Source organism: Neopsephotus bourkii, unplaced genomic scaffold (genome assembly GCF_033783945.1).
Source record: "Neopsephotus bourkii isolate Nb327-2 ecotype Australia unplaced genomic scaffold, CSIRO-AGI_Nbou_v1 NB_1792, whole genome shotgun sequence".
Taxonomy (NCBI): domain Eukaryota; kingdom Metazoa; phylum Chordata; class Aves; order Psittaciformes; family Psittacidae; genus Neopsephotus; species Neopsephotus bourkii.
Window position 1 is genome coordinate 7,398,772 of NW_026902266.1, and position 26,973 is coordinate 7,425,744.

The 26,973-nt window shown below is 42.5% G+C and overlaps 1 protein-coding gene across 5 annotated transcripts in view; it reads right to left on the reverse strand.

The window, feature by feature from the left end:
* The window catches only part of OSBPL5 (oxysterol binding protein like 5), a 186,618-nt gene that overhangs the window by 67,660 nt on the left and 91,985 nt on the right, over positions 1-26,973 (reverse strand). The window contains exon 1 of one of the 5 annotated variants that reach the window (XM_061380238.1): positions 13,143-13,280. The exons of 3 other annotated variants lie outside the window; for them this stretch is intronic. The gene's annotated coding sequence lies outside the window, so the exon portion shown is untranslated. Of the gene's footprint in view, positions 1-12,929; positions 13,074-13,142; positions 13,281-26,973 lie in introns of those variants that run through there. One more of the 5 variants, XM_061380240.1, reaches the window with a different exon arrangement.

Sequence of the window (26,973 nt, forward strand, 5' to 3'; positions counted from 1 at the left end):
CTCTTGTTCAGTGTGCTATATGGTGCAGTTTAACTTACTTTTCCTTTATTTTGGGTAAAAGAGAGGACTTGTTGACCTGCAGCTGGTTCTCTGAAACTGCACCATCTTAGATTACTATAACATTTTATCAAAAAAAGGCTGAGATGGACAGACTCACCCTACAAGACTTCACCTCATTGCACCGTGCGAAGTGGAGCACAAAATCACACAAAATGATTTTTTTTTGCATTTGGGTTGGGTTTTTTTTTAATACATCAGACACTTTTTTCCTTGGTGGGAGAAAATGTAGCCCATACTATTAAGATTCTATAATACACCCGAAATATTTGGCTTGGTTTCCGAAAGACACCTCTGTGTGTATACACCTGTACCTATCCTGTTTTGTCCTCCCTCCCAGTGCCTTTTGTATCACTGGCAAAAGTAAAGGAAATCCAACAGGCGCTAGAAAACTTGAAAACGTTTACTTCTTAAAAGTTATGAGAAAATCAGATGCTAAAGAAAGGAGGGAAACTGTATTGTTGTCCTCTGAAAGAAGGGCAGTACTTGAATCCAGCTATTACCAAACATCGCTGAATCCAACATAAGCCAGAAATCCATAAGAAAATGAGGCTTCATTAGCTCACTCAGAGAGCTACTTCTTGTTTCTGCCCATAAGGGTCTGCCTGCACAAGCTAGCTTCAAACTACATAAAGCTCATGGGAGTTGAAGTGATGCTGAACAGTAGATGCCAGGGGCAAATTTCCAAAGGGATCCAACAGGAAGGTGGGAGGCATGATCAGTGTTTTTCTCAACAGGGCTCTTTAGACACCTAAATCCAGCCTCTGTCCAGAATCACCCTTGTGAAATAGGAGAGCGTGAAGGGTTCCAAGAGTATAGCCTTGTACTACATCTGCTTTTATACCATTAATGCATGATTATCTAGAAATCATACAAAAACTCACTGGTAAGAAAGAATCTAGTAGGAAATAAGCATCCACAGACAACAGATATCCAGAAAAGAGTGCTTCTGAGTCTCAAACCTTTCATGTCTGATTTGAAAACAGCACTGCTGCTCTGAAACCCAAATCTACTTCTAAATCAGTATTTTGGAGGTTGCTTCAGGGTATGCTGATGCTTCACAGAAACCAGTTCTGCAGGGGTAGGGAAACAGAGAGAAGGTAAAAATCAAAATCGGCCCAGAAATGCAGAAGGTGAAAAATTGCCATTATGTTACCAAAACCACTTACGTAACACAAGGCAACAAATTTCACCCACTGCTCCTGCATTCCCTCCAAATCTGGCATGTGAGATAGAGAATTGTCCCAGAAAGATATCGCGTCCTGATTTGAAAACATCGACTAATGCAGAATCTGTAAGTTCTCTTAGGAAGCTGACTTCACCATGAACAATCTTCACTTTAGCTCTTGCATGAATTTATCTGGTTGTTAGTCTTGGTAGATTACAGCGCCCTGAAGTTTGCAGCTCAGATCATTTCTGGCCTTCTATTCTGTGTTCTTGATCATAAAAATGAAGAAAAGGTAATACATAGAGTAATGACAAAGCCACTAAACACAGTATTTTTCAAGCTTGCCCCTTTCATGTTGACAGGTTTCTAAGCAGTAATGGGCTATTAAATGTTGGCTGTTCACTGAAGCTTAAATAGGAATAAATAATTCATCAGCAAGAAATAAACTTGCTAACCCTGTCTCTGAGACCACTTTATCTTTTAAAAATGAAAAATATAGCTTATGAGAAGTCTGCACCAAACACCATGAAACACAAGACAAAGGAAATGGGGAACTTCCCACTCCCAGGCAACTTCAGGAACAGACAACATAAGAGCAATGGGGCAAGAATAAAAGTTGTTTTATCAGCAAACCTCGTGGCTGCCATTAAGGCGAATGCAAACTGCCAGTGCTCTCCTCTTCCAGCACCAGACCCATTTTGGGTGAAGGCAGAGACTAAGACACTTAAAGATGATCAGCATTGGTGCAGAGATAACTTTCATGTGGCTGCTCTGCATTTTGGGCATTTTGTGCTTGTTGGGAAGATAGTGGCAGTGTTCGCTATCGGTCAAGGCTTTTGGGGGTGGAATTTTCCTGGCTCCACCTTTACATCATCTAAGTTCCTGATATATAATTACCACACAGCTAAACACTATGCTGCCCCTACCCAGTGCAAACTGGTGGGTAGGTTGGTTTGCTTACTCTCATTTACAGCATTTTAAAATAGTACTGGAAATATGTACATCTCTATAAATAGTAAATTAGGGGGTTTGTATAGTCAAGAAGGCTGTGGTAGTTGCAGGAGAGGGGGGTTCTTAATTTATTTAAAGCTCATTTCAAACAACCTTCTCTTTTTCTGGTCACTAAATATTTCCCAGAAATCAAACCATATTTTGTATTCACAGCAGTCATTCCCTCCAGAATCCACATCAATAAGGAAATTAAATCAAAAGATACTGACATTTCCTGATTCAATTAACCGTGAGGAGGTAAAAACTTCACGAACAAAAAGAGAAGGCGAATTGTTAGCAGATACATTTCTAACAATTGCAATCCTAAATACTCACAAGGCTAAACAGCAGCACAGACCCTCAACAAGGGTAGATTATTAATTCAGTGATGCACTGTGATTTACAACAGCTGAGGATCTACAATCAATTCAGAAAGTCTGTGAAATCTGTTTCTGGAAACTATTCCTAAAATACCTATCTATAAGACAGGTAATTGGACAACCAACCTCCCGGTAACAGTTAAATAAAACCTGATACAGTGAAAAGTGCCCACAAAGGCAATTTTTTTCTCTACCTACTCCATGTTTTTCGGTTAGGGATATGGCAAAACTCACATATTAGAGTTAACACTGAATGTTTTGGCTTGTCATGCTGTTGGCTGGAACCTGAAGCAACAAGTGTCAGCTATTCCCCAAAATTATCTGGGTCAGTTATTTCTCTGTGGTGCTGGCAAGGGCACCTTTCCTCACCAGTGGTGGTCCCAGGTCCCAGGTATGTTCTTGCTAGACCATGTCTTGCTCTGCTGGATCACAAACCAGCTCCAGAAACTCAATGGAGCCCAACTCTTTCAATCCTTCATGTGCTCCATCCAGATGAATACACTGAAACACTGGTACTGCAGGAGAGCTCAGATTTTGAGGACTGCCATACTCTCTGCTGTGCATCATACTACTCAGCTTGTTGCTCAGTCCAGGCTGGAAAATCAAGTAACATGAGTTGCTGAAGACACCCATCTGCAGCAAAGGAACCAAGTTACGGAAAGGAAAAGCTACAGACAGCTTTATTAAGATTATATGCCTGGATTTCTTTCAGCATTCTAAGCAGGTTCAGGAGCATGGTTAGTTCATCCCTACAACCTAACTCAAAGCTCACATGCCCTGCAGAGTCCATAAAGCTGCTGTTTTTGTGGAAGTTGCCTACCACAGCCACATCCAGCAATCTGCTCTGGTTTTCTCTAAGAACAGAACAACCTCTTACTATCACCTTCAGCTTTTCTGCCTGCCTTTTCCTGCACTGGGCAGCAGAAACTATGTAGTAATCAGGAGAGAAAACTATTCCTTCCCTTAATTCTCTGTAAGAGGTCTTGATTAATGTTTCCTTTGTATATACCAAAATATTTGCAGCTTTAGGCACAGGAGCAGCATTTAGACCCATAATCTTCTTACAACTAATCTCTCTCTACTGTGAGTGCCATGTTCAAAGACCACAAACAGAACAACTACAGGCAAAACCAGGCACTGAATGTGTATACTGAGAAAAAAACATCCCAGATCATTTGTTTTGGGGGTGCCTCTTTAACTTGAGGCTAAGAAATATGAAGGGATGGCCAAAACAGTTTTATTTGACACGTAGGAAAACCTCATCTTCAGAATCATCTCTGGTTTGGATCTCCTGTAAGCAAACACCAGCCTATCACTAAAGCCACGCTGTGTTTGGGAAAGGGATCCCTGCAACCTTACAGCTTAGAAATGGGCATTGTAGTAAGTATTAAATATACAATCCTCATGTGGTTTTTGCCATAAAACACTTGCAATTTTCTCTGTAAACATTACGCTAGAGATTTTTTACAACTAAGAATATTGAGCAGATCACTGAAATGAATGCTTAATGATTTTTACATCCAACTCCTGTGTCCTTTAAAGTGTATATTTTTATATGCAGAAGGCTATTAATTTGACAAAGCATATTAAATGTCCTACTAGCACTGAGGGGCTTCTCCTGACTTAGCAATTTCCCTCGTTTTTCCCCTTGCTAACATAGATCATACCTCATTTGCTCTAATTACAACTAGTATATCAACCTTAATTATTTCCCTGGAAACAGAAAGTGCGTACAGAATTGCAGGTTTTACCCATACTACGAGAAGGATAAGAAAATTCCCAGCACTCAGAGAAGGACAGGATAGAGCACCTTTCCTGCACACCTTTGTCTTAGTCCCTTACTTTCTTTACAGTAAGTCATACTTTGCATAATCTCCTTTAGGCCTTGATTTTGGAAGTCGTCTCTACTGAGTCAAGTACATGCAGAGGTATTGAAACACCAATCTGTGCAGGAATTGAATCCTCTTCAGCCCTTTAATCCCATGTTCTAATATATTCAACTGAAGACAACCAAAAGATAAATCATAGTTGTCCAGCATACATCAAGCACCTGAATGCTTATCCATCTCACTGAATTTGTATTCGAAGTTTACCATTATTTGTTACTGATATCTCTAGTCAGCAGTCATTTAAGCAGTCAAAAAGCTAAAAAGGCAAAATGCAGATTAGCAAAGACTCCCCACCAAAACATAATGTACAATCAAGCACATATATAGGAAGAAATGTGCCATCAAAGATCACAACTGATCTCCTAATGCAGTGGTCGTAACACAAGCCAAGAAATTCCAGTAAGGATCCATCTTGAAACAAACTCAGGAACCAGATCCCTGCCTCTAAATTGATTTATATTTATTTATTTATATATTTATATACTTGTTTAAATTGAAGTTTCGTATAGGTGACACAAGGATTCTTGTGCCTACCACAGCTGCTTCTCTGCAGAGAACTCAAAAAGCTGTGGAGATACATTTACATCAAAATAAAGCTGTAAGTACAACTCAGGCACACATATATAAATTACCTTTGAGGCAGCTAGCTGGAGTAGGGTTGATGGTGTGGGCTACACTAGTAAGGCATGCACCTTATGCCTATGCATACACCGCATAGCCAGATCATTCTGAAATCCATGCTGATGTCTGCTACTGAGCAAGCAAGTTCAAGTGTTCAGGTAAGCAGATATAAGCCACCATCACACCTCTCTTGCAGTACAGACCATACCTGAATCCCTGCTGCTTGTGCTGAAGGTGTGGGCACACCTCCCAGCCAGCCCGCAGCAGTTTGGCAACGCATGCCCAAGCCAAAAGGCAACACTCCCTTTGACTTCCAGGGTGCGAGGCTCATGCACAGAGGCACAGTATGAGGTGAGGCACCAACACTCAGTGTCAGAAGCTTTGTGCTCATTAAGGAACCAAGCACATATTTCTGAATTTCAATACAAATAATATTAGGCCTGAAGGTAAAAACATCCAACATATGACTCAAAAAATCTCCACCTGAAATGCAGATTTGAAGTGCTCTGTTTTCCTTTTTTTTTCATCCACCAGTGACATTTTTTGTTAGAGGCACACTGTGAACACAGTGTCTCCAAGCCTGATCATCTCAGGAAGCATGTTTCTGAGCCCTATGAACAGTATGCACAAGTTGCATAAAGGTAAACCACATCCACATTTGACACACTGAGCTTTCCAGTAATTATTTGTAACTCAGTACACACTCTACTTGGGGAAGTGATATCCCACAGCCCCCCCCCCCCCCCCCCCCGTGCCCTCAAGTTTTATATGCACTAATTGCTAGTAATATCCTCTGATGACCTCCCATAAAATCCTTTTAAACTGTAGCTGCCTACTTAGGAAAACAGCTTTTTAATAACCCCATTGTTACAATGATGCCTTAGGGGCTAGAGAACCCAGGCTGTGATAAGGGTTGCCCTGGTGGAGTCCCTGTGACAGGCTTTTGGGAAGAGAGATTCTGATCCTGCATGGAACCTGCCATCCCCACTACATGCAGGAGGGCTCCAATGGGCATGGCCCTCCGCAGGGGTAACAGGAGTTGGGATAAACCCAGAGCGGTGAGGGAAATGTTGTATCAGGTACATGGAAACATAAAGTAGAAATTCATTTAGTTGTTTTAGCTAAAGCTATCACAGATTTAAAGCCATGACAAGAACACGTTGCTTTGGACAAGTGTTGCAGCTAAGCCATCTGCAAGCAGGCCACATCTTCAAGGTCAATTCTTGCCTTGATATGTTCTTTAAAAAGAACATATTAAAAAGCATGATTACAGCCTCATACCACTACCTAAATCACATAATGAGATCATATTCCCTTTTAATGGAAGGATCCTACTTCAAGCTTCAATGACATTTAAAAAAAAAAAAAACCACAGACGACTGCAAGCCTCACTGATGGCTTTCTATGATATCCACCTCTGCCTTTATATAATTACATCTAAAAAATGGGCTACACTCCCACTGCACCATTACTAGGAAATACCAAGCTAATTTTAAGACCTGCTTTCATGCTTGATAGTGTCCTCCTGACATTATTGCCTTGTTTGTGAAATATTGTCCCCTTGTAACAAAATAAAAACCAGACTTCTGTCTCAAGTCCTGTTGAGCCACTTTCAGACTCAGGCTCAGAAGGGAACTTCACTGTTGCAGTGGGAACTTGCACTGAATTAAGGCAAAGCTAATGGCAGGAAAGGATGTTTACAAACCAACTTCCAACAGAGAAAATAACTGCTGTTCAATTTCACAAAGATTTTCCAGAATCAGTTCCAGAGTTTATACGTCATGAGCATCCACCATCCCGAACACAAACAACAAAATGGACCATCCTAAATGCCAAGAGTTTTAGTTTAGAAATATACTTCTATCTTGGCATCCTGTATAAACTGTATCTCCATTCAATGGCTCTGACACCAAGCCGGCTAAATTATAGCCAGCCTGGCTCATGTGCTTCTGGAGAATAATGCAGTGACGGAGAAATGACCACATTCCACGGTTCTCCATTCATGCAGATTTTTCTGCTCCTCTGTTTTCTTGTTTCTCCTATCAGCTTCAGGCAGGCTCTGTAAACCTCAGGGGCTTTCACAAGAAGGGCTGAATAAACAACACCAAATACGTTTTAAGGAAGTGCATCTATTTTTTAAAAGATCCTCGTATGCCCGTTTAACTTTTCAGACTTTTGGGCACGCTAGCATCCAAGATCTGCTGTACAGTGGTTTAAATTTAACATCCACCTACACTTCCTCTGCTATAGCCATGCTCCCTGAAATTCTACAGGAAATTAATGTTCTGTGTGTTTTATCATAAACTTCACTGTTTCTCAGAGACAGGAGCTTCAAGCTCTTCCTAGAACAATAGTTAAGGGATGGCACTGCAGTTATTTTGGTCCCAGATTTTTAATTAAAAATCTCTGTGGGAGGAAGGAAACTAGACAACCCACAGAGAGCATTTAGGGTGGAATTTATGCTGTGTTAAATGAGTCCAAAGGACTCAGACCATGCACAGGCTGATGCAGCACACACAATGAAACTCACTCTCAGCAACATTTCTCAAGCCAAAAACCTTTCTGTGCCTACCTCAGTCCTTCCTTCCCTCCCAGTTTATCCATGACTTATCAGTGAAAATAATGAAATAGGACAAACTCTGCACTGGCACTTTCCTTTGATTCAGCCGAAGGGAGCTTTAGGCACACAGGTGAATGAACAGATGCTCATCATACAAATTTAACTGTGCATTTGTCTTTGCTGATCTCCTCTTACTTGTTCAAATAATACTATCTCAATATTTTTGCCATTGACTACTCTTCTACTTGTACAGCTGCCCCACTTCCAGATGCAGCCTGTGTGTGCCAGGTATAACCCAGGAAGAAACTGCACCATGGTGGTGGTGAAACATTGGAACCCAAAGGTTGCTCAGAGAAGCTGTGGCTGCCCCATCTCTGGCAGTGTTCAAGGCCAAGTTGAATGGGGCTTTGAGCAACCTGGTCTACTGGAAGGTGTCCCTGCCCATGGAAGGGGAGTTGGAACTAGATGGTCTTTCAGATCCCTTACAACTCAAACCATTCTGTGATTCTATGATAGCTCAAGCCTTGAAGAGTCCAGGCTCCTGATCTCATAGGCAGCAAACCTGACAATATAGCTCTTGACAAAAGACAACAAATCTGAAATCCACAGAATTCAGAAAGAGGACTCTTCTCATCACTTTAAAGCTCACCTATACTTACACTGGCTTTTATTGTCACTGAAAGATCTGAGCAAAAATAATAAGAAAAAAAAATAACCCAAACTGAAACAAAACAGTACTGCTTGGCTGCAACCCCTTCTCGCTACAAGCACTGACAACTGAAAATACAAGGGAGACCAAAAGCCCCTGATCGGACAGCTGGGAGTTCCCAGCTGGAGACAGTGAAGAAAGCACTAGCCACGCAGCACAACACCAACGCGAGGATGTTCAAGCCAGCTCCAGCATTCCCCCAAGGAAGGGAGGAGACTACAAAGGAGGATATGGAAAACAAGGGGCACCTGCAGACCCTGGTGTATAGATTTATGGATGACACTGACCTTCAACAGATCTATGTCAAAAGTATAAAGATGGCCTTAAACAAACAGAACTTCCGCCTCCCATACAACCATGAGCTGAGACCTGGCACAGAAGGAAGATCAGGTCCTCAGCATCCAGACTGACTGTGATTGAAAGGAAGCCAGACACAATGCAGCCAGTTCAAGGCATTTTCTTTATCACAGCACCAAGAGCAGCATACAATGCTTTCCAATAAAGTCTGCAGCAATTTATCACAGAGAGACAGGAGTTAGCAGGAAACACTCCCATTATCTCTGCTGCAAAAAGGAAATGGCAAGGAGAATGGCTAAAATGTGACAGACAGTTTTTATGAGGTCGAACTTCAACCCAGCTCCGGGCTGACCAGCTAATCTTTTCCACAGCAGGAAAGAAGTGGTAAGTTAAGCATCTGCTGCGTAAGTCTTACAAAAGGAGTTACAGTTGCCACACTGTGACTTTTGAAGAGAAACAAACCCAGACAAACGCAACTATTTAAATAGCAACCATGCTGGTTTGTGGCCTCTTTAGCAAGGTGATGCTGACTTACAGTGGTGAGTGCAGGCACCCAACAGGTAGAAGGGAGTCAATCTCAAAATGACCTGCAACACTGTAAAGAGGGGGTAGAGGAGAACAAGAGCCCATGCTGCTTTCTGGCAACCACTTGGTCTGCGTTACAACAGTAGGCTTCAAAGTGGTTGCTGCCTACCAGCTTCAAATGTAGAAGAGTTTATAAACACAAGAGCACAGATGGAAAAGATCTGAAAAGTTTGGGAGGGTAAGGAGCGACAAAATAAGCAAATAACTCTGAAATGAAATAAGGAAGCACTTAAAATGACAGAAGGCTAGATGGTCAGTACAGACATCATGGTGCCTCTAAAAGGTACAAAACCTTCACCATCCCATGGCTGTGCACACATACTGAATTCCCCTACAGGGCAGAAACACAGGCTGCTATTACCAGCTGCCAGTAATAAATACGATTGCTCAACCATTAGCAATTGGCACAGCAAATAAACGTACTAGAAGCTGTATGCATAATATATAATTGCCCCTGCCTCAGAATGCATATTGGGTTTCTAACCATCTCAGGCAGCACTTGGACCCAAACATATTTGCTGAAGAGCAACAGACCACATTAGCTAATGTCTGAGTGTAGCAGAGAAAACTAAAAAACATAACATTTTGATTTCTTCCCTTTCATCAGGTGAGCTCATTCAGGGTTTTGCCCAGCAAAACTAATTTTCCACTGCAGTCATCTCTTCACCTTTAGGGAAATGTATAAACACAGATATTAAAGGTTTCTGTCCTATGCAGCTCACAATGTATCACCACAGACAGCAGTGATGCAGTTGCTGTAAGGATGATTGGGTGTTTTATAATGAACAATTTCATAGCAGGTTAAAAGTGGAGCCAACAAGACAATAAAAAGGAGCTTTTCAAAACTGCTCGCTAATAGATTCTGTGGACTCCTGTGGGAGTAGGGCTGAGCTGATATTGCTTCTGTCTTTCAATCTCATGTAAACTGTCCCAACCGCAAGCCTTGCTGCCAAGAACTGCAGGCAAGGACCTGTCTGATGCCTCTGCCTCTCCTTCCAGGGCTGCCGATGTTGCTGGACTCTTTAAGGAGAAAGACCAGCTGCTGACAGCCTGTGGCTTCCATCAGATGCAAACAGAGCAGGCAAAACCTGTGAGTCAGCTCAGGAAGAGAAGTAAACTAAACCAGCAAAAGCACCATCAGAGATCACTTTCCTCCTAGAATGAAGCAGCAAAGACCAGGGCAAGCTGGATGCTAGGCTGGGTTACTGCAGCTTTGTCCAAGGTCAGTTGCTTGCTCTTGATGACCATATGCCAGTTTTATTGAATGACTGACTGCTGCCCACCTGTGTCACTGTGGCAGCCCCCTGCAGTGCCCAGCCACAGCCCCAGCTTGCAGGCAAAAGCCCATCCCGCTCACAGGAGCCACCTCCACCACTCTCATCAGTGTCATGGGGAATCAATGAGCTTGGGGAAAAAATGGTGAAGTTTTCCTCCCTGCTCTGTGAAACAAGCCTTCTGCAGTTCAGAAGGCTGTTTCTGAAGCAGTGCTCAGGCTGGAGGTAACAAGGTTGAGAAATGCAGCATTGAAATGGCACTCACAATAAGCAAAGGTGGGAATTAAATGATATGGAGGTGACACTAACTCATAGGAGGAAACTGTTAGGTTCTGTGAAAATTTATTTCCTTCAACAGCCCAGCAAGTTGTGCCAACAAGCAGCGCAATAAAGCGCATTCCTCCCAGCAAAGCTTTGCAGTCCCCTAACAGCACCAGCCTCTCCTCCCCACAGATTCCTTCACCTCACAATCAGCTGCCTTAAAATAACCTCTTATCTTGCAGAAGAAAAGGATCATATCCATTATTTACTCTGTGGTGGAAGAAAACCTGAAAGTTAGTTAGGTCTCATGCTTTCAGTTACCTGTCAGTTACGTGCCTTTAAGACAGTTTCTGCCGGAAGACCGCAGCCTGTTGGTGGCACTGCCTCCCCCAGAATTACTCTGAGTACTAACTGTTTCCCATACAAAATGTATTTCTCCTTTGCCTGCAAACATCAAGAGTCTCTCCTACACGATTCTTGCTACAAGGCAACATTGGTACAAGGCACATACCAATTATCTAGATTAGCATTAGTACTGGGAAAACCCCATCAATAAACCATGATACTCAGGATTATGGTATCTGATTGGCATTTGTTTGAATTTTCTTACCTGCTGCTTGTTGATCTCTGGACTGCCCTGCCCTACCCTGCCGAAGACTGAGGTAAATGACCACACATATGAATGCCGAGTATTTCACAGCCACCAGGCACTCACTTTTCACTGGCACAAGTGGCTTTTCAGGACCCAGATTTTCAGCATTGCTAGAACACCTCTGTGTCTCCCTGCCAGCTCAAAGGCACTTCCAAGTAAACATACTGGAATTTACATCTCTGCCACGGTCCTCTTACATTACCAATATTCTGCAAATAAACACAAAGGTCAGCAAACAGTCTGAAAGTGAATAAAGTTTTACATCCTTTATTTAAAAATAAACTACAGCCATGACTCACATGACTCAGTCACGACTTTATAGCCAACACATGACCAGTTCTTAGTTTCTTAATTGTGAATACATAATGACAGCAGTATTTGGTCTTTTCACTGTATGTCCAGTCACAGAAACAAGATTATAAATAATGACATATTTACGACTCACTTGTCAAGGAGTTATAGAGGCAGAGGCAGCTTGCAGACCAAGACTTTTTCTTTACATGATTTTGTACCAGTTCACCCACGTTAAATTGCAAACATTATTTGCCAGTATATTTCTGCCAATACAATGAAAGTGGGGATGCAGTCATAGCCAAATAAATACTGGAATAGCTTGTTCTCCTTTCCCACAGGGGAACAAGCTACACTGGTATAAGCATGTTAATACTGGCATAACTGATTTCACACTAGGGAAGGGTTATATCAATGTTACAGAACAGTAGTTAAAAGCAGTGCAACCTTGTTTACATAGGCAAGACCTAATTTTGTAGAGGATTTGCTCCAGATCTTGAAATGACTACTAAACCGCCTAATTCCTCACACAGTTTAGACACAGAGCAGAATTGAGCTGATCAGGGTTTTAGATGAATAAAATATAATGCAAATCAACAAAGGTCACTGAATAATAGCAACAACAACAGAAAGAAGCACACTTTCATGTGGGCTCTCACTAATAAAGCCAGTTATATACAGGGGACTCCATCCCTTTAGGCGGGTGAGAAATTATCAACATTGTTTAGCAGGAAAAGGCATTAAAATGGCCAACTTTGTTATATCACACCAAATTCCTGAAAATGTCAACTGATGAAGCAAATCATAGGATGCACTGCCATAGCAGCTTCTAGCAGAATGCAAGCCTCAAGGGAGCTGAGTGACAGTGGTGCTTTTGAGCAGAGAGGCGGAAATGCAAATCGTGTGTTCAAGTACTTCTAAATCCATTATAGATGACTCCTGTCAGTCAACAGTTCCCCAAATACTACTGCATTTGTATGAGTCTGTGCCCAGCCTCAGAGGCACAGTGACAGAAACAAAGAAAGAACAGGAGACTGAAAGGAGGAGAATGAGAGATGAAGAGAGGAGGGCAAGTAGAAAAATAGAAACTGAAAGATGTAAAGAAAGAGACTATGTGAAGGGAGTATTTTCAAGAGCTATAGGAAAGTAGGGAAGCTGGCATCAGCCCAGGGAAGGAGGGAAAAAGGCCACTCACCGCAGCACTCGCTGTCTCAGACGGCAATCACTCTGCCTCTGACACCTGCATTCAACGCCACTGTCCCTTGCTCAGACCTACAATGTGCTCTGCAGCGGTCTGGTCCCCTCCCATATGCTACTACGCTCCTCCAAGCTGCAGATCAGCACTGGACCCAGAGAAGACACCGCACACAAAGCCTGTGCTCCAGGGGCACATGGCAATGAAACACACCTCCCACACGCTGCCAGCACACTGCCTGCGATCCCTGCTCCCGCTTGGAAAAGCAGAGAGGCTCTAACCATGGGCACTGTGGAGGAAAACCCTGAAAAGAAGCTCAGCCTGATTCAACCCAGTGATATGTCCAAGGAAAGCCTTAAACAATAGCCCTGCTGGGTGTGATCTGCCACTGTTCCTCCAGGGAAGTTTAAACTGCAGTGTCCATCGACAATAATTTAGTTGTCAGCACTGTTAACAGTTTCCTTGCTGATCAAAGCAGCTGTGTTGTGCTGAGAAAATTAGAGCCAGTTGCAGCCACTTATCAAAGGGTGCCAGCAATAAATAATCTGCAACTCTGACAGACTCTATTCCTGTCATGCATAATCTCCTCCACCCTTTCTGTTCTCTTTTTAGTGGCTTCTTGGCACAGATGTGATTGGTGATTCTTCACTGTGCAATCAGAAGGGAAATAAAACCCAACACAAAACAGTTCACTTTTTTCTGTAATTAATCTGTGAGGAATGAAGTAAATCCTTGCAGAAGTAGGCTGGTGATGGTGGAAATCACTCAGTGCATTCTGTACAGGGCTCAGATACACCCAAGTTTGACAAACATTTCCCAGGTGATGCAGCTGAGCACAGTACAAGAATCATTCCCTAAGCTGCACAGAGCCTGAACATGCCATGCAGAGGCAGGTTTGCCAAGCACAGGCACAAACATCAGGCACACTAGCCCAGCAGTACTGCTTTAGCTTTAAAAATTGCCCAGTAGATGTTGCTAGTTACAGTATCCCGTAGTGATCATACACGTATTGCAGTGGGTAAGCATGCTTAACTACAGCCCTGCTTCTTCCTGCATCACCCTGCACCTGGAAAATAGCCACATGGCTTTTCCTTCATGGCTTTTCCCAATATTGCTAAATTAAGTGACAAGCACAAAACACATACCTCCAGTCAAACCTTGCTCCCGAGCCTATTTGTGTTGCTGTTGTCCTGCACACCGTGTGCTCTTCCCTGGCCCTCATGCTCTCACTGTGAAGAAAGAGTCCTGCAAACAACATCTGTATCTGCTGGTGTCACCAGCTGCAGTGTATCAGCCAGTGTCTTTTTGTACACAGTTTTACAGTGATTTGTCTGGGTTTGTGTCAGATCATATTCCTCCAACACATCTGGCATGGTATATAAACAATACTAACTAAAAAGCTTTGGAAGAACTCCCACTTGTTGCACTGATATCTACCTCATGAATAACCGATATTCAAAATGATAGAAAATTCAGATGACAGTGAAAACAGTAAGAAGCCAGCATTTCCAAGGTACTTTACTCCTTCAGCGTACTGTGCAAACAAGGATTAAAATGTATGCAGAAACACCACCTTCTACACTTGATAGCCCATGGTTTGCTGAAGCCACAGGATCTGGTAAGACATGAAGATCTTTCATTAGATCATGAATTCCACTGATCAGAGACACTGTTGCTGTGAGAAACTGTTGAAATCCCCGTGGGAGGCAATGCTCATGTGTCAGGCAGCATTAACGCTTCCAGGATCCTAACGCTGCTGCCTTGGAGGAACTGCTATACTCCAGTGAGGCCCCGTGTAAGGAGCAATGCCAAGACCAGGGGTCTGCTGCCCCTTTCCCACAAGGGGCTGGGAGAACCACGGCACCCAGAAACATTGCCTCTGTGTCTCGGGGTAGTCGAGCAGGAGAGGAACCATGCGGGGTGCACAATGTGCAGAAAAAAGTCCAGCCTCATTGAAGAGGGCAGAGAAATCCTGCTGTAAATTCTGGCAGTAAATGACAGAAAGAGTGGAAAGTAACCTTTTTTTTTGTTGTTTCCTGCATGCACCAGAGTTGGTCTGGGCAGGGGGAACAGTAAATCCACCCAGTGCATCTGAGGTCTAGAAGGCAGTGTTCAGACGTGTTTCTCTTATTTTCAGACAGTTATTAAAGGAGCCCTCTGTGGTTGGGCATTATGAGCTGAAAGAAAAAACTGGGATGAATTTGAAGAGAAAGTCTCACAAGCAACTACCACGGCAAGGGGCTGATATCTCCATCCAGATGAAGGGATGTGGGCTGGCTCCTGCTGGAAAGAGCACCCTGAGGCCATGCTAGTTGGAAGGCACAGGGGATTTTTGAGTCCACACGAGACAAGGAGCTGCCAGGAATATTTTTGTTTGGGAAAAAAGGTTTGATGGTCTCTGCAGATCCCTTACAGCCCTATGTTTCCTTGGGTTCATAATTTCCCCATTTTTATCACCCAGCGCTACAAAGATAAGTCAGTCTTTCAGCACTTGCTCAGGCTGTTTGGCATTTGCAGCAACAACAGCAAATCCAACAGTGCTGTGACCAGTCACATCTGAAAAGAGAGTGGACAATTTTCAAACAGATGGATGCAGTGCCAGCTCTAAGCAATCCCTTCTCTGTATCGAACCACTAAATGTCACAGGAACCTGGAGGCTCCTCACAAACAGTTCTGGACTATAGTCTGCCCTTGACAGCCACAAGACTCGCTGGCTGTATGCAAGGCACAACAATCTGGAGATGGGAATTGCCACTGCCTCATATGTGAGCAATAGCACATCTACCTCCTCCCTTTCAGCCACACCAAAACAAGAAGAAATCCTCAAATATCTTCCCAGGATGAAGCTATTACACCTCCCTGCTGACATGTCCTGCCTCTTCCTTATGCAGCCTAGTTCAGAATTAATGCCATCACAAAACTCCTTTTGCAGACTGGTATGTGGTTGTTCTCTTGCTAGCTCGTACCACTCAGCTGGAGTTGAGTCAGTGGTGACTTGTTTGGGTACAGTGCAGACAGGATCGATCTAAATGCTTCCTGTTCTTAAAGAGACTTGCTTGAAAGTCATTTTCCGTGTGCCTGGTAATCACATTCCCACTGTTTCTGTCTTTGTTTATGCTCCATTTCTGCCAAGTAACAGCTTCCTTCCTGTACTTGGAAGAGCAAATCTGGGTCTCTGTGCTTATACCAGGTGATTTTCCTTACAAGTTTGGCTGCACGGTTTGCTTTCCCAAAAGCAGGACAAACACCTTCATCTTAAAAAATAAATAAATAAATCAACAGTCAAAATGACCACTGTTAAACACAGTTAGAAAAAGGCCAAGTAGCACAGGCAGCCTTGTGTTGCTAAATTGCCAATGTAAAACCAGATCTTAGAGCAGACTCCCACATTTAAAATCTCTTTGAATTCTGATGTGTGCAACAAATCAATGGCCTGATCAATTTGCAACTAGAAAACAACTGAGCTAGCACCTGGATTGTGCAAGTAGGTTCAGCAAAGAAGCTGCTTTCAAAGACACTACAAATTGGAAAGAGTCTTGTTAACTTGTCTAGGAAAATCTCAGCATGATCCTGTCTCAGTCTATGCTGTCCCTTTTCCTTTGGGCATTACTTACTTGGCCAAAGACAATGCCAAGTAACATAAACCACAGCTTCTTCCTATGACTGAAGGCCCAAAGCCATCTCCCTTTGTATTTTCTGATTTCCTGCAAAAAAAAAAGGCACACCTTTTCCCTTCAAATCCCTCTGAATCACAAAGCAGGCAGGCAGCCCTTAACTCTCTTCTGTCAGGCAGAGGAACAGTTGCTGGGGCAGACTTCTTACATCCTTGCCCAGCCCTCCAGCCTCAGAAGCCTTTGGCCATCCCAATGCCAGCCTAGGGCAGAGATGCCATAAGGTCTTCTCCAGCAGCTCTGGCAAGGATGTCCTAGCAAAAATGAGCCTACTAGGCCTTCTGATTGTACAGTCTCCATGGTGTGTTTCTAGCTCTAAAAAAACCACCAGCAACCCAAATAAAATAAATAAATGAATAAATAAATAAAGATTCTTTTGCATTTTAGACCTTGAATCTTCTTGAAGTATCACTGATGTGAAAGAGATTTGGGTCTTGCACTTTTCTGTGGTCACAGACTGCAAACACACACATATTGACACAAAAGAAACATGCCAGGCTCTACAGTGCTGCTTTTCCATTAAGCATTCCTGAATGTGCTTTGTCACTGCTTCCAGTCTCCCCATTAACTGCACATTTTGAAATGACACAAGCCCTTGATTTCTAGTAAGTAGCAGATTAAACCATTTTGCATTCAGAACTTTGTTAAAGAAAAAAACTTTTGGTTCTAAATTGCTGTTCTCATTCTTAGATATCTTTCATGCTGCACCTTCTCATGCTGTTTTCAAACTAAAGCTGTTTTAAAAAACAAATATAATCCATCTATTTCCTCAAACTGCTTCCACGATGACTTGTAAACAGGGCCAAATCTTAAACAGTTCCCTATCATACTATACAAAAATAAAATGTAGAAACTAACATTTAAATTGTTCAGAAAATGCATGCTTTGTTGCTATGGTTTAAGACAATTCTATAGGTTGCACCAGTGGCTTTACAAGTAGAGCAGCCAAACTGATCTCCTGCCATCTCCCTAATTCCACACACTCATCTCAAGCGTCTCATGTACCTGAAGTGGGTGATGTAATTTTTATTTGCCAGTCAGATATATCAAGACAACTATAGGTATAAAACTGCCAACAACTTCAGCAGTAACAGCATTTCACACAAGAAATCTTATCCCAATTCTCTCAATAAGCCTATTTCTCACAGTTGTGTGGGGTAATAACCAGATTCTGTGGCTTCACTGCAGTCACTCCTGATTTATGCTGGTGACATGGAAATTGGCGTGCAGACATGGCAGCATGGCACCATGCAGCCAAGAATGCCTGGAAACCCTAAAACACCACCTGGGAGAGTAAGCAACTCTGGGAAGGCTTCCTCACACCTTCACTCTTGAGGAAGCCACAGATTAGAGGGAGCAGCCTGGAGATATGCCAATTCTCCCTGTTATGCTAACAGTCCTACATGCTAAAGAACATCTTTTGCCTAAGTATTACCCTTTTCTATCTGTAAATTAATAGGGCTACAGGAAGTGGGTTATTGACAGTATGAGGCTTGGTTGCTGCTTTATAAAAAGTACAGCTTTGATGGGATGCTGCTTTTCACCAGAAAAGCTGCTGCTGTCATCCATTTAGCTCATGCAAAGAAAGCAATCTTTCTAAATCACAGCACTTTTATTCCTGAAGCATAATAGAACTAGCAACAGCACCAAATCCATAACCAGGTCTGACAAGGTGGGTGTGGGCTTTTCTGTGAATGCAATCCCCTGAAACAATACAGATTCAGAACGTGGCTCATTTGTAGTATTCGTGTCTATTACACAACACAGGAACTTCCCTGCCACCACCAATACCAATGCATGTGATGCTTCGCTATTTTGCTACAGAGCTGACCTTCACAAGAGCTGTATCCTCCTACCTCCACAGGGTCTCCACTGTACCCAAGCAGCAAAATACTGTAGTAACAGGGTAGAAAAGTGAGAAAAAGCAAGGCGTGATGCGCTATCAGCAATGAAAGGATCAGATGAGAGAAGTACCATCTTGGAGATTCACAGACAGACCCTTAAAGATAATGTTTTTAGGTTTGTTTTTTTTTAAACCAAAACCAAACAGGAGAGAGTGAAAGAATTACAGCCATTATTTCCTGCAGTTCAAAGAGTCCAGGATCTCAGGAGTCAGATGAGTAAGGACAGCCAAAGAAGCATCTGAAAATAAAAGTTATAAAAAATAATAGAGAAGTCTTAAATGGCAGCAATGAGGGAGAGCTAAGAGCAACAAGAATATGTTCATCACCCATCCCTCTAGCCAAATTACTCTTCTCAGGATGTTTCTGGTTCACAGGCTAATCTTGGAAAGTCCTTCTTTACATTCTCTGTGCCTGTTTCTGGGAACATAGCTATGAGAAATAAGCCTGCTAGAAAGCATGGGTATGTCTGGGCCTTTGGACCCTCATTTAGGAGAAAATGTAAACCTTCTTATAAATATGTGATTAGGTCCCATGATCCAGGGAGAAGCAAGAAGATAGCTAATGTGTATTTACGAATCTTGCCACATCTGATGGCTGCTTCCAAACTCTCCATTAACAACTTGGTAGTTGTCCAGTAACAGGGGTTTTCCAGGCTTAGGACGCTGAGGAAATGTGCACTATTGTAATGATATTCCCAAACGACATGATGTAGTCAAGATGAGATTTGTGCTTGCCACCCAGTTCACCTGAATCACTGCCATGATACCAATAAATTACAGTGCTTTGGGTTTGGAGGGTTATTCTTTCTCCTCAGTTTAATAAACAAAAGTTGCAAGGAGATGTCTTTTTTTTGTGAAGGCAGACTGCTGATCTGAAGAGAATTAAAAAAGAACAGGAGAGGATTTGTCTTTGAAGAGTAAAAGACACAACACAATAGTGAACCAAGATGCAGTTTCATGCCCACAAAAACCAGCAGAGCTCTTTAGACAGGCTGGAAGGTACTGAGAGTCCAGCGATGCACCCAACAAGGACTCACTCTCACGCAGAAACTTCTGCAGCACCTGGCCCAGTCTTTAAGAACTACAGCAGTAGAGTCAATTCACAGTGAGAAGAACTGTGCTGCCCCAGCAGTGCTGCCCTACAAAGATCTCCATGTTGGGGGCAAACAGGTGAGAAGTAGATGGGCAAAAGTCCAGCTAACACGACTGCTGCCACAGGAGAAAGAAGAGGAGGACTGGCAGCCCCAAGAGCTGCCAAGTTGAGAACTTGAGGAAAAGGGCTTTGGTTGGGCAAGTTCAGTGAACCATGGGCAAAGGGGTCACTAAACAAGGCAAACTGGGTGCTCAGTCTTTGAAAATCAGAGCAAAAGCTACTGGGACCCATTTCAGAGCCCACTGCTCCCCAACGCAAAGTGAACGCAGGACAAGGGTGCTGCTCACCCACCCAAGCCCCCCTTTTCTGCTGCTGGCAGCCACAGGGCACAACAGGAAGTTTAGATCAAAAAACTGTATTTGATGAAACATGTGCAGGCTGCTACAGAGCAAAATAAACTTTCTAAACACACTAAACAATCATTATTATGTGCAATCCTGAATTGTTTGTTGTAACTTTAGCTACTAAAATAGGTAGGAAAAAAATTATCCCTTAGTTTCATACCTACTGTGACAACAAGCAAACAAGAGGGACAAAAAGGAAATTGTTTTTCCTCGTGGCCAAGCATGCAAGAGCTGAACTCCAACTAACTTCTGCAGTTAAGAAGGGAGAATGAAAATGTGTTGTATAATAAATTGTGACCTTGCCTTCTCAGCAGTGTCAGTCTGCATCCATGAAACAGCACATCTCTCCACCTTTGGAAGAGATGTTCCAAATGCAATCGCTCATTTGCAAAAAGTGTAACTGCACCCACAGCTTTTTCAGATCCACACTTAGTGCTGGTTTAAGTACTCCCTTCTAGTAACATACCACAGAGGACTGCTGACAAGAAACAGGGCCACTGAGAATGAAACAGCACAAAAAAAGGCTTTTCTTGTTAGGATTTATTCAGATTTAATGAATTCCAGTGAAAGAAAAATGTGTCCAAACCTTCAGAAATTCAGTTTTCAAAAATTTAAAAGCTTGGGGTTTTATACCAGAGAACACGACAGACTGAAGTAATTTTGATGCCTGTTAACATGACTTTGACACTCCTTTACACAATAGAAAAGACATACTTCAGACTACACAACTTGTTCAGTGGTCAGTATTTTCAGCACAGCCCATGCTGACCGGTTGAATGTATTGGGCACTTACATTAAACTGCCCATTAGGCTTAACTTGCACTAACTGCAACTACTTAAAGATGAGTTTATTGTCTGGAACTACATAAGGATATGGTTTCATTAAAGTAGGAAGGAAGGAACACACATAGGAAGTAAACAACCATGTATTTTCCAAAACTCTTGTTTTCATTATGGTCTTTTACACAAACATTTTTGAATTGTAGCTTAAAATGAAGCCAGAAACACAAGACTACATATAAGATGACCAATGTGTCAGGTTTTGTATCCAGCTGTAAGCAATCAGAGTCAGAAACTGCCTGTTCTCCTCCCTATCCACAAACCCTTTTGCTTTAATGCTTTCAGATCTACAAGGTTTTGCTTTTAAAAGTGCTCCTAAAAAGAGAAAGATGTTATAGGAATGGTAAGAAAGCCAACAATGAAGCCAGATGAAGTGAACAACAGGGAGAGTCAAAAACCTCAGTAAAGGTCACTTTAAATACCATTATTTCTGCTGGTAAAGGACATACCAGACGCGGAGCCAGATCCACAGCTGGTGAACTGACTTTGACTCAAGTGAGGCTATTTACGCGATGTCTTTTTTTGTTTAGCAGAGAGCAGGATCTGTTTGAGAGGACAACCATGAGGCTCCAGGCTGTCTTTGAAGAGCTAACATAACATTTCATGCTACAGATAGCTGAGTATCATGTGTTTCATTGGCTTCTGGTTTTAAACTGTGCTCCCATGGTTAAGCAGAGCAGCTGCACAGCAAGGAGGGAATGACTTGCAACCCAAGAGAGCTGCCACTGCTTGCACTCCAGACAGGAGAGTGCTGTATGTGCCTGTGGCTCAGGAGTACCACACGTGGCAGCTAACTCTGAAAGAATAATGACACTTGAGCTTGAACCCTGTGATTTAGAAAACAGCCTTTCCTCAAAAGAATGGATGCCCAAAGGAAGGACCTCCGGCCCTAAGTCTGCTCTCAGCCTCAAAGGGCACATTTCTAAATCTAAAGCAAGGAAAGGTGTTCAGAAGTGTTTCTGACAGCATATGCCATTAAAAAAATAGCAACATTAGCTTTGTCAAAGGATTTTTTTTCTTTGAAACCATGCTTGTTATGGTCTCCTCTGCCAAGACAAGTAATTTTTGCAGCTGTGCCATCAGTGACTCAGAGACGTGTTGAGTCTCCAGACTTGTCCCGTCAGTGGCTCAGTGGCAGCATGGGCAAGAAGGGGAGATCACCTCAAGAAGATAGGGAACCAGGACTGACATGATTGAGCCAGGTTGGCTTCTGGAGTATTTTGGCTTATATTAAACAGAGTGGATACATCAGTGAATGCAAAACCAAACTGTAAGCTGTGATCCCATAGCTGGAACATGGTGGTGGAGGAAGGGCAAAACAAATGTCCTTTCTTTTTCAGCTCAGTGCATTGATCAGAAGGTGACCACAACAAGCAGAATACAAGACCTGTGTAGTCCTCATGCCTGCTACTCTTGGTCTGGCATTTTACAGCTTTTCCAAGTGGACTGAGTTCACAGATGTCACTATTTGGTTTAGGGTCTGACAGCAGGAGAAACGTTGCAAGCAAAGTGCTTCCCTGTGGGGACAGGCAAGAAGGTGGCTGAGAACCTGCTGGTAAGAATGAATCAGGAAATAAAACAAGCCAAGTATACATTTAATTCCTTAAAATCTGGTTTCAAGTCCTAAGTTCACAGCTGGTGATCCCCAGGTCAGGATTTCCAGGGATGTTAAATGGGCCTAGGAGGTCCACATGCACATTCCAAGCTTAGGACCAGAGCATGACAACGCTGCTTTGTAGGACTATGACACTGAGGTGGTGCTTGGGAAAAGCCAAACTTGCAAAAATGCAGCAACAAAAGTGGCTGAAATGCATTCAGATGCAGGCAGGACTAGTTGGGCTGACACCATCACACTCCTCACAGCCAAGGCCTTCATCTCCCTCTTAAGCAATGTGGGTAACAGCTGCCACTGACAGCACAACAGAGGTGTTACAGTGTGGATGAAGCTGGACACAAAAGTAGGCAGAGACTGCTTTTTGCTTCGATTTCCATGTGATAACGTCCACCAGATCCTAATGGCTCTGTGACAGAAGGCTACAACATAATCAGATAGAAGCTCTCCACAACTGCACACACAAACATCCATATATATACATCAGTACATATATACCCACACACATTTATGAATTCAACACAATACTCATAACCTCACAGAAAGGCAGGAAAATCTACTCACAATAATATGTTGCAGTGATGATATCTTAACTGATTGTTATTTCAAGTCACTGTCATTGGAAAAGATTTATATCCCTATCACTGTGCCTGCCCATGCAATTAGTCTGTCTTTGTGTCAAATTATATTAATGGATATGGAATGGCAAATTTATATTTAAAAAAAATTGTTCACAAGAAAAAAAAGATAACCTATGTAGATACATTACCTATAACAAAAGAGAAAGCTCAAGACTGAGAAAGTTTAGTGCTATAGTTCCATGCATAAAAGGCATCAGAAAATTCCAATTACTACCTCTCAACTCTTGCATGTAAAATTTTTTTGCCTATAAACAAAAAATAGCCCAGATCACTGCAATTTAATCAAGAAGGTAAAAGTACAGATTAGTTTATGTTGTATGAAGAAGCATACTTAAGCTTATGGACATGCATTCAAAGTAACTTGGAAGTGACAGAATCAAGAAAGTAAAATCAATCCTGACTGAAAAAAATAATCCTTTACAAGAGCTTAATATCAATTGATAGGTTCCTCCAGGAAACTAAAACAGGAAATCCTCCTGTCATGCACAAGATGGACAAGTGCTACCGAGACATGGAGCTGCAGGCACCTTCTGGTGGTCCATAGGAGACTCTGCATCCTGGCTGTACCCAGTCATGCACACCACAAAGGAATCAAAGCAAAAATGAACATGCAAGTCCCCTGCAACGTTCCAGAGGAGCACTCCAACAAAGCTACTCAGTATGACTGAGGATCTGACCCCAAACTCTGACTGCTCCATATTATGCTGCACAAAATGAAATACTTATGCATTCATTTCATAGGAAATATGTTACAAAAATTAAATATATCAGAACTGTGAAAAGCACTAGGTATTCATTCTCCTAAATAGCTAAATTTCTGCTGAATGAAGCAGCAGATTGCTGTTAATACGGTGGTCTCCATCTGGGAGCAGTACACAATAACCTTCCAGTCCCTTAGCTGGCAAAACCTCCTCTTTGATCCTGACAGCAAGGCACTGAAGAGCAGTATCTGGTCTTACATGAATTCACTGCTAGGATTTTCGTGACAAGAAAAGAGTTTCCCTCTTCCTCCCACAACTCACCTCACAGCCCTTATATGACATTCACACAAAACAGAGACTTGGCTTCAGAAAAACGTACCTTGTTGGCATCTCACCAGCTCTGTGTGATGAGCTGATTTTTGCCAAATCAGGAGAAAATTTCACAGCAACTTTCCTTGATCAGACCACTCAGCTCAAACACTGCAGGAGCTAACCAACCCAGGCATCTTCATCAAAGCAAATTAAACAATATTATAAATGAAGCTACTTCCAAAGAGCAACACTTCAAGTATCTGAGAGCCAGACTAGCAGATGCCATTTACATCCTTCATCAAATGTAAGATAGGTACAGCATATCAGCAAAAGCAGAAAAACGTGTCAGGATGGATATACGAGTTCTTTCAGAAAGCATCAAGATTCAGATCCTGCCCTGGTGAAATCTGGAACTACTGTGCACCATACAATCCACCCAGGTTTCTTTTCCAAGACAGCCTGAGTCCATGCACCTAAGTTAAGAGCAGAGCAGTGGTTCCTAAGCTGCCACAATTGGGTACTGCTCCATTGAAATCACAATTCATTTTTCAGCAGGGAGCTCTTTTTACAAAAATAAATGAGGTGATCCCACTGGAAACATTCCTCTGCAAGAGAAATCTTTTTTAATAGGAACCAAGCTGTAATAATCTCCCACACAGTGAATAATGCTCCACAAATAGCCTGACTGCTCTGAATAGATGATTATCGTGAGTAAGGTACTACTCACAGTAAGGAAAGGTGATAAAAAGTCTATTTCTTTCTGGTTACCACAAAGACGTGGCCTTCTATCACATGTATCAGACTAATGGCATGTAAGGATCTGAATCATGTTTTAGGTGTCTTATCTTCAGAAAAACTGTTATACAAAAAAAAAAAAAAGGAAAAAGTGTATTTTTTTACCATGTATACAGCATGAATACAGTGTCTTTAGTGAAGCAGTGGATGCAATTCCTGTGCCCTCTGCTTTACACACGAACAGGCTGAACATGTGACAGCCTACCACAAATGTTTGCTGATGAACTTAACTTCCAGTAAGTTTCAAATAATCTAAAATGGGCATCAACCATGGTAATAACCCATCCTGCAGCTCATACTTCCTGATGCTCTCACACCAAACAGCAGTTCGGGTCCTGCCCTAAGCAGCCACTTACCTGCTCTCTTGCACAGTACCCTAAAGTGGTCTGAGAGCAGAACAAGTATCCTGTGTAAATGGCCACAATAACTTTTACACGACACTGAAGTGATTAACACCATCACTTTGCAGGAAAGTAATGTTTTTGCACATACTGTCCTAAATATATCCATTACTAAACTATGCAGTGCAAAAGGAGCTGAATGAAATGAACTCCTGCAATACTCCCCAGATTTCTTAACAGCATGATATTACTGATGCTTCCAGAAACAATGTGAAGCAAAAAAAAACCACCAAACACTTCACTGTAACTTTCTATTAGAAGAAAAAAAAAAAAACCAAACAAAAAAACTCCCACTTCTGCTTCTCTCTCAGCTCCCTTCTGAGCACTTCAGCTTTGTTTGCTCCAGAGCATTTTGAGTGTAACCACACTCGGGACAGGTTAGATGGGGTACTCATCACTGATGTTGAATATCCAGATGACCATACATGTGCAGCACCTTGTCATACGGGTATGATGGTCTTGTGGATGTAACATGGTATTGGAAGTTACAAATAAAAACTCAGACCCTACACCGTCTGCATTTGTGTCTTCCAGTCCATTTTTAAACTGCACAAACATGTAGGGCGGGGACTTTCACTCTTCCTGTTGGGCAATGCATGAAAACATTGGGTTTCTCATCAGAAGTCTTGATGTTAGACTTGTTAGACAATAGGTGTTATCGCAAAGAAAGACAACCCTGCACAGACACCTTTATTTGGATGAACATCTTTTTGAAGATGCGTTCGCCACCCTAAACGACCAGCCAGGTAGTGATTCCTTACAGTCATTTTCCAAATATGGTGGCCTTTCCAAGCAAAGACAAGCTAAGGTGTGCCAGCAGCTCAACTCTTTATTTTCCAGCCTTCTTCCTCCTACCTGAAGCTGTCACATACCACATAACATAAGGCTTTACTAGACTCCTTTCTTCACACTCACCCTACTCTGTGACAGCAACCCACATCCCCAGTTCTCAGGCTGCTTGGACTGAAAAGATAAATCCCTTAAACTGGAAAAAGAGTTGAAACTATTAGCAGGTGGAATATAGTGGACTCAGGATGCATCTTACGCCTGGAGGAGTACGATTAGCAAGATGACTGATAGAAAACTGCTCTGCAAATCCCTGACAGTCAACTTCAGCCGCAGTGGAACTAAGGAGCAAAAAGGCTATTGCTCCAGCCTGGAGAGAGACTACAATATCAACAAAATGATATCCAGGCTTTTCAAGCAGACATCCGCTAGAAGCAGATTAGGACCCAAGAAAGATAACCAGCACTAACACACATAGACTAAGAATAAACCCAGTTATACACCAGAACTCAGAAGCCTAGTTTTGATAATAGCTAATGGCAAATTCAACCCCAGAGTAGTCATGGCAGCTTTCTGGTTGCCATAAATCATGCCTCACTTGCAGCAGACTCCAGAGAACTGTACATCCAGTAGGTAAGTATTCTAGCAGTGCTCTCTTCTTCCAGGAGGATCCTTGCTGCTGGTAGTTACATTGCCCAACTTCTGGTAACCAATTACTGCTCCTAAATTAGGAAATTAGTCTCTCTATTCTTAATGGAAAGAGAGAGGCTCCCGCCAAGAGTGACTCAAAGCCACAGCCTCTCTTAGGAGGACACTAGCATTTGTACACTCTTCGAGCAGACATTGAAATCAGACACCAAAAGGTAAGTACGTGAAAACACTCAC